Below are 13,513 nucleotides of genomic sequence, written 5' to 3' on the forward strand. Positions count from 1 at the left end.
GTGGAGGGTTTTGTCCCGTTACCATAAAAAGCTGTATTAGTTTGGGGCTCTAATGATCTTTAGTAACCTTCTGATATCCAACTTTTAAAAGAGTGCTGCCTCCACATGCCTTAGGTATTACATGTGTGTTGCTGTTGAACAATAACCACATGTCTCCAAAGCAGGAGACTTTCAAAAGGCAGGGAAGATGTCTTCAAGGTAGCCAAGAGGCACATGAGTGGAGAGACGAGTCCGAGTGGTAACTTGGTTCAAGTTGAGCCGGGCTGGTTGATCTTATTTGGAATCAATTAATCATCAGATGGAAATGAACAGATGTTGTTCAATTATCTTGTGAACCTTCGGCTGAGAGGTGAAACGTCTTCAAGTCTTTACTAGAGGGTCCAGTTTCCTAATCAGCTGTCCTTGGATTCTATGACCTGCATGAGTGAGAACCTTCAGACATCTTGTGAACATCTTAGTTGGTGTTGTGTTTTCACCTGAATTGAAATCGTCTGTGAACCAAATGAACCTGACTGCTGAATGGTGCTTATTAAGACGTTTGTTACTCTGCCAACATGTTTTTAGTTTTACTGTAGTTCTATTGTGGCTGCATTAAGATACAAGGTTTGAATTTGTCTCTATGGCTGCATGTTTGCCTCTAATTGAATCCGTGGAGTGACAGTAAGGCTTCCAAATCAAGCCTGGCTGTAATTTTGTGGCTACAGCGTTTTATAGCATTGGGCAGAGTAAACTGTGGTGTGAAGGAGAGAAACTGGAACAAGAGGCATCAAGTCAGGAGATCTTCTCTTGTATCTGGAGCTCAGTCTGTCTGAGACTGAGCTCCTGCTTACAGTCTGCAAATCTTAACTTCCGCCTTTATGGATTTGTTTGCTGTTTCCTAGTGTCCTCCAAGGTAGAAATCCAAAGTGAGTAACTGTAATGGAGCTGGAGCATAAAGACATTTCTGGGCTGGACTCCTGCAGGTCCTGGTCCTGGTCCTGCCTGCTTGTGTGTGTTTGTATGTTTACCTGTTACATGCTGCTGTATGCAGATCTGCTCTGTAGCTCCATAATTCTCCATTAAGTGATCACTCACTCTATTCTAATTGTTCAGATCATGGTCTTATGGTTTATAAATATTTGAAAAAAATACAAAACAAAAACATTTATTGCCTCAGCTGGTTTATAATGGAAGCTTTAATAATCCAGTAAATGTAATGAATGTCAGCATTTCAAGTTAGTTGCCATTACTTTGCATTAAACTCCATAAAGCTCAGTCACACTCAGAGACCCGGGACATAAATCCTGCTGCACTCATGGTAAACCTGCGTCATGCTCATGAAAATGAGCTTCATTAAAAAATGAATGATTGAAACTTTGCTATCACTGCTGAGCCTGTGTGTGTGTGTGTGTGTGTGTGTGTGTGTGTGTGTGTGTGTGTGTGTGTGTGTGTGTGTGGGCACGACCTTGACGTCTCAGAGGGAGAATGTCACTGCGCTAACGAGAAAAATGTGTTTTTATACAGAAAGAACCTGAGGAAGCACGTAAACAGTTCAACTAAGTATTCAGGGTTTGAGGGGATTACAGTCCAAAAAGCAATTAGGTAAGCATCCATAAAAGGGTCCGCAGCCCCCCCTCAGAGAGAAGCAGCGTATTGGGTCTAAGCTACTAAAACGCTTCCTTGCATGCATTTCCTCAATCTGCAGCACAGGAAGTCCGTGCAGATTTGTCGTCTCACAGAATCCAAATGTTCCTCACAGGTGCAGTTTGGATCAGGAATAATTAGGGGGAAAAACCTTAGAACCTTCCATCAATTCCATATTGTAAACAAGAAAATAAAAGCAAATGACTCAATCGTTTATTAGGAGCAGAATGTTAACTTCAACAATGTGTTAACGCTTTAGATGTACATATTAGGACTCAGGTCTCCTGTCAGCCTATCAGTGAAACCTCAAGCTCCATCCCAGGAAGTATGCAGCGTATTAAAGTGCCTGTGTGTGCTGACGGAGGCTTGTTTGGCCTGCAGACACACTCCACCAGCTGGTGACAGGTTCTCATTGTTAACAGACACTTGTTGCCTTCATGGACACACACAGTTGGCATGTGGTCTGATTGTGGAGGCTGCAGGGTGAAGTGTTTGCTTTGTTTAAGTCGGGGTGTTTCCCCAGATTCTAACCACCCACATTCTGCTGAAGGTCCTGTAATCACATTTTATTTACTTTTAATTTAGAAGAACCCTGTTTTTGTTTTTGTCATCTTGGTTGCTGCTGTCGTAGTTTCATGTCACTTTGCTCTTCAGTGGGGGAGTGTGTGTGTGTGTGTGTGTGTGTGTGTACACTCTGTAAACTCAACAGTGTGATTGTAGCCATTTCCTTCTCAGTGGGAAGTTGAATGAAAGCAGTGAGGGAAGAAGAATAGAAAGGAAAGTTCATGTAGAGTTTGCTTGGGGATATGGGAGCTTGTGTGTGTGTGCAGCCATGTACACACCTATGCCTGTGTGAGTGTGTACCAGAGCTTTACTCTGTGTGTGTGTGTGCGTGTGCGTGTGCTTATGTACGTTTTCTTTTTTCTGAGACTTCATTAAAAACACAGCAAATTAGTAGTCTTGTAGTTTAGGTGAGAGATTGATCAGATCTCTGCTTTATGTTTATTAGTATTTTACAAACTCTCAACTCTATAGGAACTGGCTTTAGTATAAAGAATACACAGACAGTGAAACAATAAAGACAGGAAACAAACAGATAAGTGATGAAGGACCAGAGGGATGGAGAGAGAGAGAGAGAGAGAGAGAGAGAGAGAGAGAGAGAGAGAGAGAGAGAGAGAGAGAGAGAGAGAGAGAGAGAGAGAGAGAGAGAGAGAGAGAGAGAGAGAGAGAGAGAGAGAGAGAGAGAGAGAGAGAGAGAGAGAGAGAGAGAGAGAGAGAGAGAGAGAGAGAGAGAGAGAGAGAGAGAGAATACAGAGAGAAGAGAAGCAGGGGGCTCCACAAGGCCATGACCACAGGGCAAATGTACAACAGATGTGTGTGTGTTTGTGTGTGTGTGTGATATAGTTATATGCTGTTTAGTGGCACACCATGGCAACACAAGTTTATCTGCACTTCGTATCTCTGACACCTTCACTTCTGGCTGCTTTCCCCTGAGAGCAACATCTCCAAGTCATCTGCTAACACACACACACACACACACACACACACACACACACACACACACACACACACAGTTGTGTTTGCACTGACTAATCCTCTTAATGTTTGATGGATGCAGGGGAGTGGAAGACAGTTTCACTACTTTATTTACTGTACCACTCACTGTGTGTGTGTGTGTGTGTGTGTGTGTGTGTGTGTGTGTCTCTCACCTGTAACAATGTGCTGCTCATTTCGTTCTGGCTTCCTCCTCATGCTTTTCCATTGCAGTTTACCTACAACAGGTTTGCTTTTGATTCTTAGTAGGAAAATGTACGCACACACACACACACACACACACACACACACACACACACACACACACACACACACACACACACACACACACACACCCTTACATGTACTCATCATGCAGAGATGGAGACATCTTGCCCTCAAACTCTCCTCCATCACTGCAGGCTTTGACACAGATCCACTCACTGGTGTGCATTTTTAATACCACTGTAAATAAAGGACAATACCACAACACTCACACAGTGCTGCTTTAATAAAAGGTTGGCCTGCTTCCTTCCCTTATTGATTCCAGATGCACAGAGAGATAACAGCACCTCAGGAAAGGTCACGGGCATGAAAGCATGCGGAGTTCAGCGATAATGACGTGTTAATCAGGCTCAGATCGTTAAACAACAACGCATGAGACACGAGATGAAACTTTACTGGATCCTGCTGCCATCCAGAAAGCAGAAAGAGAACTCAGTGAGTAAAACCTGCTGTCACCTGGGCGGATCTGTGGAAGGAGAGCAGGCGGAGCATTAAAGCTTTCAGCACAACGATTCCTCAGACTCGCCATGATTCCACGAACACAACGGGCCTCATTCATCACCAACCCAGGCACACACACACACATTTGATCTCATCCAGCGTGTACCATCAGATTCATAAGACCTCTGGGATTCATTACACTGACAATTCATTTAAAGTGGAAGAAGGTTAGTGGGTACGACGAGTGAGAGGTCCGGACCAAACATGATGGCGGTGAGGAGAAGAGAGCAGGAGACGGGTTTCATATCGGACACTTTGGAATGTTATGAGCACAGAAATACATGTTTATCTCTCAGGTCACTCCGTCTTCTTTGGCCTGAGAGAGTCTGAGAGAGTCTGAGAGCGTGTGAGAGAGTGTGAGAGAGTGTGAGAGAGTCTTCACAACCGCAGACATCAGGCGTGATGGAACACACAGCTCGCCAAACGCAGCGCGGCGTCTAAAGGAGCACAGATGTTGGCATCCTGGATTTACAGCCTTCATTTCTAGGATGGTTTAAATCATCACATACCATTCTGCTCCTGCGTCTGCCGGCCCCTCTTCCAAATTGTTCATTGATGTCCTCCGGCACGCCACGGCCTCCCTTCACCTCCACCGTGTCCTCCCTCGTGTCCTCCCTCCTGTCCTCCCTCCTGTCCTCCCTTGTGTCCTCCTCCAGGACAACAGGAGGACGGCGCTCTACCTGTCTCTCCTCTTCTTTGAGGTCAAATTCTCCCCTACCTGTTTCTTATTTCCTTACACAATGCATCAAATAACACACAGGTGCATAAGAACGTGTGTATCCATAATCCATCTGTTTTTCTTGTTGTTTTTAGTTGAGTGCCCGTCTGTCTGAGCGTGCCTGTCTGTCTGAGCGTCTCCACCCGTCCTCACCCTGTATCCACTTAGCTTCAGCTCCAAATTCTGCATAATCTGCTGCCTTTCATGGAGTTTAGCATTTTCTTATGCAAATGACCATCTGACTGGAAAACACTGGGTTTAATATCTGGGCTTGATCATCAAGTGTGCCTGTGTGTGTGTGTGTGTGTGTGTGTGTGTGTGTGTGTGTGTACATATTGGGTGTTGTATGCCTGTGTGATGAATAAGACACGTGTACTCCTTTCTGCTCTCTGGTATGTAGAGACTGAAGACTTAATCCCTCACATATTGATCCCTGTGTCGTTTAAATTCACTCTCCTGATGTTCAGACTATCAAGAGTTCTTCTCGAGGAGTTCCACTTGCTATTCTAGAAGCAATTGTTCAACCTGATACTACTGAATGGAGCTGCTTTGATTCCTCCATCTGTCTGTAGTTTTGTATTCTAAGCAGATAAGTGCCAGACATTAATGCTGGCAAGGTTTGGGGTTTGATTCCCATGACGTAATGTCCTGCTTGAGATGCATGAAGTCAGAGCTTTGGTTGGTTGCTTTGGACAACGGCCACCGTGTTCCTGTACCTGCCTACCAAACTACCCAACCAAGCTACCAGCCATCTATTAAATAAGCTACGGACCAAAGGGAACAATTGGAACAAATCACTTCTGTCTCACTTTGCAGCGTTGGAGATTCTTCTCCGGTCGACAGAAGAAGCTCGACTCACACGGCACGTGATTCCCCATAAAGGTTTCATGATGAGAGGAAGAAGAAACTTAACAAACAAGCTTGATTCAATCATTTTAGCAGCAAGAGCGCAGCAGCATGCAGATGTCCCCTCGCTTCAGGCGCAACAGGTTTCCACTTGTAGCTGCTGCAGAGATCTGGACCTCAGATCTGGACCTCAGTTCTGGACCTCAGCGGTGTGATGAATGAACTTGACTGGCACAGAGAGTCACTGCATCATTCAATCTTCCAATAGAGCTGATTGGGATGAATTTCTTGCACCTTGTAGCAACTTAGAGAACCAACAGGCCCAGCATCATCATGCTGTCTATGGGGGGGCCAGGATCGAGGGGGCCAGGATCAGGGAGGCCAGGATCGAGGGGGGCCAGGATCGGGCGGGGCCAGTATCAGGGGGGCCAGGATCAGGCGGGGCCAGGATCGGGCGGGGCCAGGATCAGGGGGGCCAGGATCAGGGGGGCTAGGATCGGGCGGGGCCAGGATCAGGGGGGCCAGGATCAGGGGGGCCAGGATCGGGCGGGGCCAGGATCAGGGGGGCCCAGGATCGGGCCGCAGGAGTGGAAGACTTTTTCCTCTTAAAAAGGTTTTTATCTTGGAAGAATGTTGGAGGCACAAATCAATCTAAGCCTGGTTGAACTTGCCTGTGATCATCCGCTGCATTCTTTGCTCTGTACCAAGTTATAATAGTAGTTTTGAACTTTTCCCAAGTAGCTGATCTGTCATGTTGATGCACAGCTGCTGATGTGTTCTGATGGGTCAGAGCAGCGAGCCGCCCCTGCTGATCATTCCCCTTAATCCACCGCTTGCTGTTTTTCATCGGTTGCTATGTCAGTTTTGTAGTAACCATGGAGCCGTTTGGACATCTTTCTTGTTTTCTTCATTTTTTTTTCTCTTGCTGTGTGAACGGCTTTGAAGAGACCCTATCACATGGTACCCATGTGTTGTACGAACGCCATAACACCCTAAAGACATTCTTCAGGGATACGACTACTACAGTGATGTGGTCAGGCACAGAGCGGCGAGCACAGAGCGGCGAACACGAGGACATAGAGCAGAGCACAGAGCGAGTGCCTGATGGGAGTAACTGCTGCTGTGGCATCAATCAGTCCTGTGACAACACAACTGGGACGTCTCTTAACTTTATGTATTTATCTGTACCAGTAGGTAAAGCCGGTGTGATTCATGTTTGTGGTCCTGTAATGGAACACACACACACACACACACACACACACACACACACACACACACACACACACACACACACACACACACACACACACACACACACACACACACACAGGGTCACAGGTGTATTTTTGTGAATATATAATGTGGAGTCAAAGGTATCAATTCAGAACTCTGAGTGAAACCCAGACTGTGTTGATGTTAGAGTTTAGTCTCTTGGATCAGAAGCACAGATTTGTGTGTGTGTGTGTGTGTGTTAGATTTGTTGCCTGTTTGAAACAAACCACACTTTACATCCTTACACTCTGTGCTTCACAACAACAGAGGTGAACAGGAACTACTCAGCAGTATTAATGAGTCAATCGTAATGAAGTGGACCCCAAGCCCCCAAACACGCACACACACACACACACCCACACACCCACACACACTGACACACACTCAAGCATAAACACACAATGGCAGAGGTTAAAAGGCCCCATAAAGTGGCAGATTAAAAGCAGGATAAACACACAGAGAGGCAGCTGGGATTTAACTACTGGGTACCAACTGGAGGGATTGTGCGTGCGCACGCACACATTACACACACAGGCCCGGACACACAGGCCTGCGTTCAAACCCACACGCACTCTGTGTGTGTGTAAAGAGGACCAGATGTTACTGCAGGTCAGAGAGGCCTGGCACAGAGATGTGTGTGTGTGTGTGTGTGTGTGAGAGAGAGAGAGTGAAAGAAAATGTTAGTGTTTGTGGTATTTGTGTATTTATATTTCCGTATGTGAAGCAGTGAAAACACATTGCATTCACTGAGCAAGTGTGTGAGTGATTTAACTTGTTTAAGATAAAGGAATAACATCTGACTGAGTTTAGTAAATGTTGACACGTTCATTTAGTCTTTAGTTTCTTCTCTCTGATGCTGCAGATAAAGTTACACTTGATCATGTGACATTCCTTTACTTTCAGTGGTTTGCCTAAATGCTCCTTGGTTCAAAGTGAATAGATCAATCAGGAGTGCTGAGGTTCTATCGGCCGTTTAGATGCAAACATCAGTTAAGCACATAAACACTCAATCAATGCTTCATGTTGTTATTTTTGTATTCATTAAGTTTATGTTCTAAGTGCTTGGTTCAAAGTTCAGTCAGAGTCGAGTTGGATGGAGAGGTGAGGCTCAAGGGCACTTAGGCCACAGCAGGTGCAGAGTGTCTGAGAGGAATTCAGTGTGGCGGTGAAGCGCAGCACTCAAACATTCACTGAGGGACACCGCCCCCTGCTGCTCGGTAACGGGACATACATGTTCTCATTATTATTACACTTATTGTGGTTAGTAGGCTGAACTTACACCTGTCAATCTTCTTCCAAATTGCAGCCAAGATAAACAAATGATTTAAATCCTGAATCTTGATCAGGATAAACACACATTAACACAAACAGCATTGAGGAAGAGTAGTCACAAGAGCTCATAAGTAGAAAATACACAACAAGAAGTGACGTCTGTGCTTGTGACCGCAGCAGGGTTACATTTTAATGTTTTAATGTTTGATCAATTCAAATATCTGCTAGAGTAAAGCAATGATCAGTCACTGTCACTGGTGGACACGAGGATTCACCAGTAGATGGCACTGTTGTCTGCTGGATTCTAGTCCAGTCTCCAAATCGAGCCCTCATGAGTCCATCACCCCGGTCTGCCACATTCCTGGAGTCCTGGTCTTTGCTCCTAATCCGTCTCTGTCCTATCTGCTGTGTCTGACTTCCTGTCCTCCTTCCTTACCTGTTGTCACAACATGTGCTGTATGTTTCTCTGTGAACACATGAAATCATGTAAACATGAAGACACAAACAAACACCAACTTGGTGCTCGTCTAGGGATCGGTTCAATTCCTGGCTCCTCGTGTGTGTGTGTGTGTGAGTGTGTGTGTGTGTGTGTGTGTGTGTGTGTGTGTGTGTGTGTTCATTGTAGAGCTACAGTAGAAGTACAGTCCATCCAGCTGAAGAAGGTTTTTAACTCCCACTCAGGAAGTTGTCTGTAGGCGAGCATCTTTTATTCCAGAAGCTTTCAATGTGACTTTTGAAGACAGAGAGCTCAGCACCTGGTGGAATCATTAGTTTTAATTGCTATTAATCAGGGACTTCATTAGCCCCATGCAGGTTTAACATGCTAACCAAGGCTAGGAACAAAAGAACCCAAAGTGGATCACAGAGAGAGAGAGAGAGTGAAAGTTAGCATCTAAACAAGAGCAGAGTCAGAGTCCTGCAGTGAAGCCGCTTAGTCAACACGCTCACTAACGCCTCCATCCCTCTGGGCTCAGGGAGTCCTGGAGTCCTGCAGGTTTGTCCATTCTGTCCACAAACAGGCTGAGTGGCCGTTTGCAGCGGGCGTCACTTTAATATTTTACTCTGCGCTGTGTGGGAACAAATTAAAAGTTAAGTTAATTAACTACTTGAGTAAGTAGAGCAGGCAGGATGGAGCCAAATCAATTAGCAACTGGCAGGAGAGATGGAGCTGGGGGGTACTAGAGACTCCACACGCACGCCCGAGCCAAAGTGCTCACACACACACACACACACACACACACACACACACACACACACACACACACACACACACACACACACAGGCTCACACACTCATCAGCTCCACACACACACACACGCATGAGCAAAGTGGGACGTAATCTGTGAAAATACTTTTTTATTGAATTTGCTATAAATGCTGTGTCTCTCTGGCGCCGCCCTGCTGCTCTGATGTCATTGAATGATCTGAACTCTGTCGTCTTCCTTCAGCCGCTGTGTTTTTCATCGGGCCATTAAAAGTAAATTTCCTGGATATTGTCCATTCTTCTGACATGTGTGCTGTCAGCTTGGTCTTTGATCTGCTTATTGGTCGCAATTTACTGCCAAAACAAACATTAGAAGATGAAGATACAGTGACAGTGATCAAAATGAGACTGTTGATCATAACAGGTTTTTTTGGCACTTAGATTTCTTCATCAGCAGAGAAAAACAAAAATCTGCAATCTGTCTCTGTAGTCAAATCTGCTGCTGAGTCATTTCACAATCTGCCCCCGATCACTGATCAATCAGTTCAGGAGCTCAGGTTTATTATTTAGGGGTTCTTTAAGCTTTAAACTATCAAGCATTTTTGAATTTCGACGATCCAAAAGTCTGAATCTACTGCTGAAAAAGTTTCAATTCTGTATTATTTTCTAATACAAATTGGATGGAATTTGGAGTTCAGTTAGCTTGTCTCCTTGCTCTTCTTCTTCTTCAGTTCTTTCAGAGTTCAGCTGTTTGTTTTGGGTCATCCTCCTGCTGCAGGAACGTCTCAGGTGTCCCAAACATCCTCAGACTGTAACATTCCCTCCTCCATGTTTCAGTGATGTTTTTGCTGCTCTGTGCTTTCCGTCTCTCCGCTCTTCCTCTCCTCCTGTTGCTGCCGTACATCTCAAACTTGGATTCATCAGTAAATTGGACCTTTTCCAGTGAGCTTCTGTGACGTGCAGGTATGTCTGAACCGTGTGTGTGTGTGTGTGTGTGTGTGTGTGTGTGTGTGTGAGTGTTTGGCCTCGTTTCCCTTCCTGAGCGCTGCTTTAGAGGCTGCTGCTCATCCTTTAGAACACTCGCACGCAGCCTTCTTTTGATGGTACTTCTGCTTATTGGAGTCCTTGGTTCTTTATTCTGCACATTCTGTCTCTGTGATGAGGGACCACAGTCTTCTTCTGGTCCAATCTGCTCTGCTTGATCCTGCTTTAGATACAACTAAAAACTAACTAACAGTTTCAGCAAAGCTACATTTGATTAGTGACCTCGAATCCCTCAGTGTCCTCTTGTTTATCAGTTTATTGATTCCATATTGATTAGTCCTATATACAAACAGCAGGTTAAGGCATGAAATCCAATCAATCCTCCCCCCCCCCCCCCCCCCCCCCCCACACACACACACACACACGTGCATCAACAAGACACACTCAGCCGAAGTGAAGGAAACAGATTGCAGGAAGTGTAAGTGGTCGTCTTCTCTGTGAAAACCAGTCTGCAGATGTTTAAAAACATTAAGTCTGACCTTGTTAAGATTCCATTTGTATTAGACATGAGAGCTCCTGTAGCAAACACTCGGATATATACAAGAGCACACCCGCACACACACAAGCAGGCAGTAATAACACAAGAGCTTCATTAACAAAGGAATGAAGTATATTACACACTTCAGAGTTACAGAAGCAGGCAGTGGCAGGATGTCACTCACTCACAGAGCAGCAGCAGTGTTACACACACACACACACACACACACACACACACACACACACACACACACACATGAACTCATACTGTATAATGTGCACATCTGCATCATGTAGTGTATGTGGATCTTTGTTGGTCGGCTTCTACAACTGTCTCTCTGCTTTTGGCGATAAACTCCCCAAATCTTCCTCATTGTTTCTGGCAGCTTGTTCACTCTGTTCAGCGGTTTCATTCAGATTGTTTGCAACAGGTACAAACAAAACCAGAGGGCAGCAGAGGGAGATGCAACACACAGACACACACAGACAGACACACACACACACACACACACACACACACACACACACACACACACACACACACACACACACACACACACACACACACACACACACACACAGGCTCTGACTGATAATAGTGATGCAAAAGTAGTTGTTGTTGAAAAAGCAGCCCTTTTGGACGCGAGCACTCTTCATCATCTTCTGCTGCCTTTGACAAAAACATGTTTGTGGAAAGTTAAATGCTGCATGGAACATAACCGTGGTGCAGAGTCCATTAGTGACATAATGGAGGAGCAGAGTGAGGCTGACGCGGCCTGAAGAGTGTGATGTCACTTTTGTTTTGTGGTCATATGTATCTTTATACACACACATCACACACTTCTAACACTCCAGTCTTCATCCTGGCAGGTGTTCTCAGTAAGATCACCGTACTTCATTCTTTACTGTTTTCCCATCAAACTGCCTCATATTTCCACTTCATCAGCCACATGGCGATCGCTGGACCAACACGCTCACTCATGCAGTCACACATCCAGCAGGCTGTTTACTGGATACACACCGTGTTCAAGGCGTCCTCTGACTTTCTTCACTCATTTGGTTTCGTAATAAAAACAACAAAAAGACAAATGATAACCAAATACCTCCTCACACACACATAGAGAGAGAGAGGCTGCTGGATGAGTCACTCCTCAGCTCCTCAGTTTCAGTCCTCAGCTTCAGTCCTCAGCTTCAATCCTCAGCTTCAGTCCTCAGCTTCAGGCCTCAGCTTCAGGCCTCAGCTTCAGTCCTCAGCTTCAGGCCTCAGCTTCACTCCTCAGCTTCAGTCCTCAGCTTCAGGCCTCAGCTTCAGTCCTCAGCTTCAGGCCTCAGCTTCAGTCCTCAGCTTCAGTCCTCAGCTTCAGGCCTCAGCTTCAGTCCTCAGCTTCAGTCCTCAGCTTCACTCCTCAGCTTCAGTCCTCAGCTTCAGTCCTCAGCTTCAGTCCTCAGCTTCAGGCCTCAGCTTCAGTCCTCAGCTTCAGCCCTCAGCTTCAGTCCTCAGCTTCAGGCCTCAGCTTCAGTCCTCAGCTTCAGGCCTCAGCTTCAGGCCTCAGCTTCAGTCCTGAGCTCCATATGGAGGAATCAGCTGCTGTACAATAGCAGAACAGCTTGATGCACATGTGGGCTGTTGGTTGTGACCAATATGTCAAAGTGGAGATTTAACATGGAGCAGCTGATGGAAACCACCTAATGTGACACACTGATTGGAATGTGGCCATTGAGCCCAGGTGCTGAACAAAGCGCTCCTATTGGACCGTCCAGAGGAAGACTTTGGAACATTTACTGGCAACATTGCACGTTTATTATTCCTACAATGCCACCAGCTGGCAGTGGTTAGGAGTGACTGATGGTGTTGTTGGTTCTGTTCCCCTGATGGCTGCATAGACGACATGCAACATGCACCTTTATGACGTAAAGCTCCAGTAAATACAGTTTGTCTTTCACCTGTGAGGGTTGTGTTGCTTTGTGTTGAGCCCCCGGCCGCTTCATGCATCCCTACCAACTTTTTCTGGTGCAAAGTCCTTTGATGAGCAGCAGAAGGAGGCTTTGTCTGAATGTCTGCTTGTAACGTGCCTGTCCTTCCGACTGTCTGGCTGGTTTTACGGCTGCTTGTCTTTAGTCCCATCTGTCCGTCTGTCCGTCCTAACATCCTTCATTCTTGATTACTTAAGTGTGACCTTAAACCGATACGCTGGCAATTGTACAAACGTTCGTGATTTTCAGGAAATGTCTTCAGTCTGCGACCTTCACTGTCTGAGACTTGTGTCCTCGAAATCATGAAATCCTGTAAAATCTTGAGTGTTTGAATTAAACGTTGGTGTCAGTGGTCCACTTCAAAGTTAGGCCTGATTACATTACATTACATTACATTACATTACATTACGAGCATTTGGCAGACGCTTTTATCCAAAGCGACTTACATTACATTACCACCCTACGCAGAGGGGGAGCAATTGAGGGTTCGGTGCCTTGCTCAGGGGCACCTCGGCAGGGGCTCGAACCGGCAACCCTCCGGTTCCCAAGCGGAAGCACTACCCACTGAGCCACTGCCTCCCTTTGATTAAGCAGCAGAGAGTGGAGAACCGGACAGCTGAGAAAGTGTAGAGCAGAGAATCAGCCTTCAACTACAAAACACACACACACACGCTGACTAGTAGAGTTTAAATGCGTTAGTCTGTCTGTTTGTCCTTTTGATTTAAATGTGTTTCCCTAAATGTCTGGACTAAGGCAGTGTGTG

This window comes from Genypterus blacodes, unplaced genomic scaffold (assembly GCF_046128005.1).
Source record: "Genypterus blacodes isolate CSIRO-AG114 ecotype Tasmania unplaced genomic scaffold, CSIRO-AGI_Gbla_v1 ptg000037l_1, whole genome shotgun sequence".
NCBI lineage: Eukaryota > Metazoa > Chordata > Actinopteri > Ophidiiformes > Ophidiidae > Genypterus > Genypterus blacodes.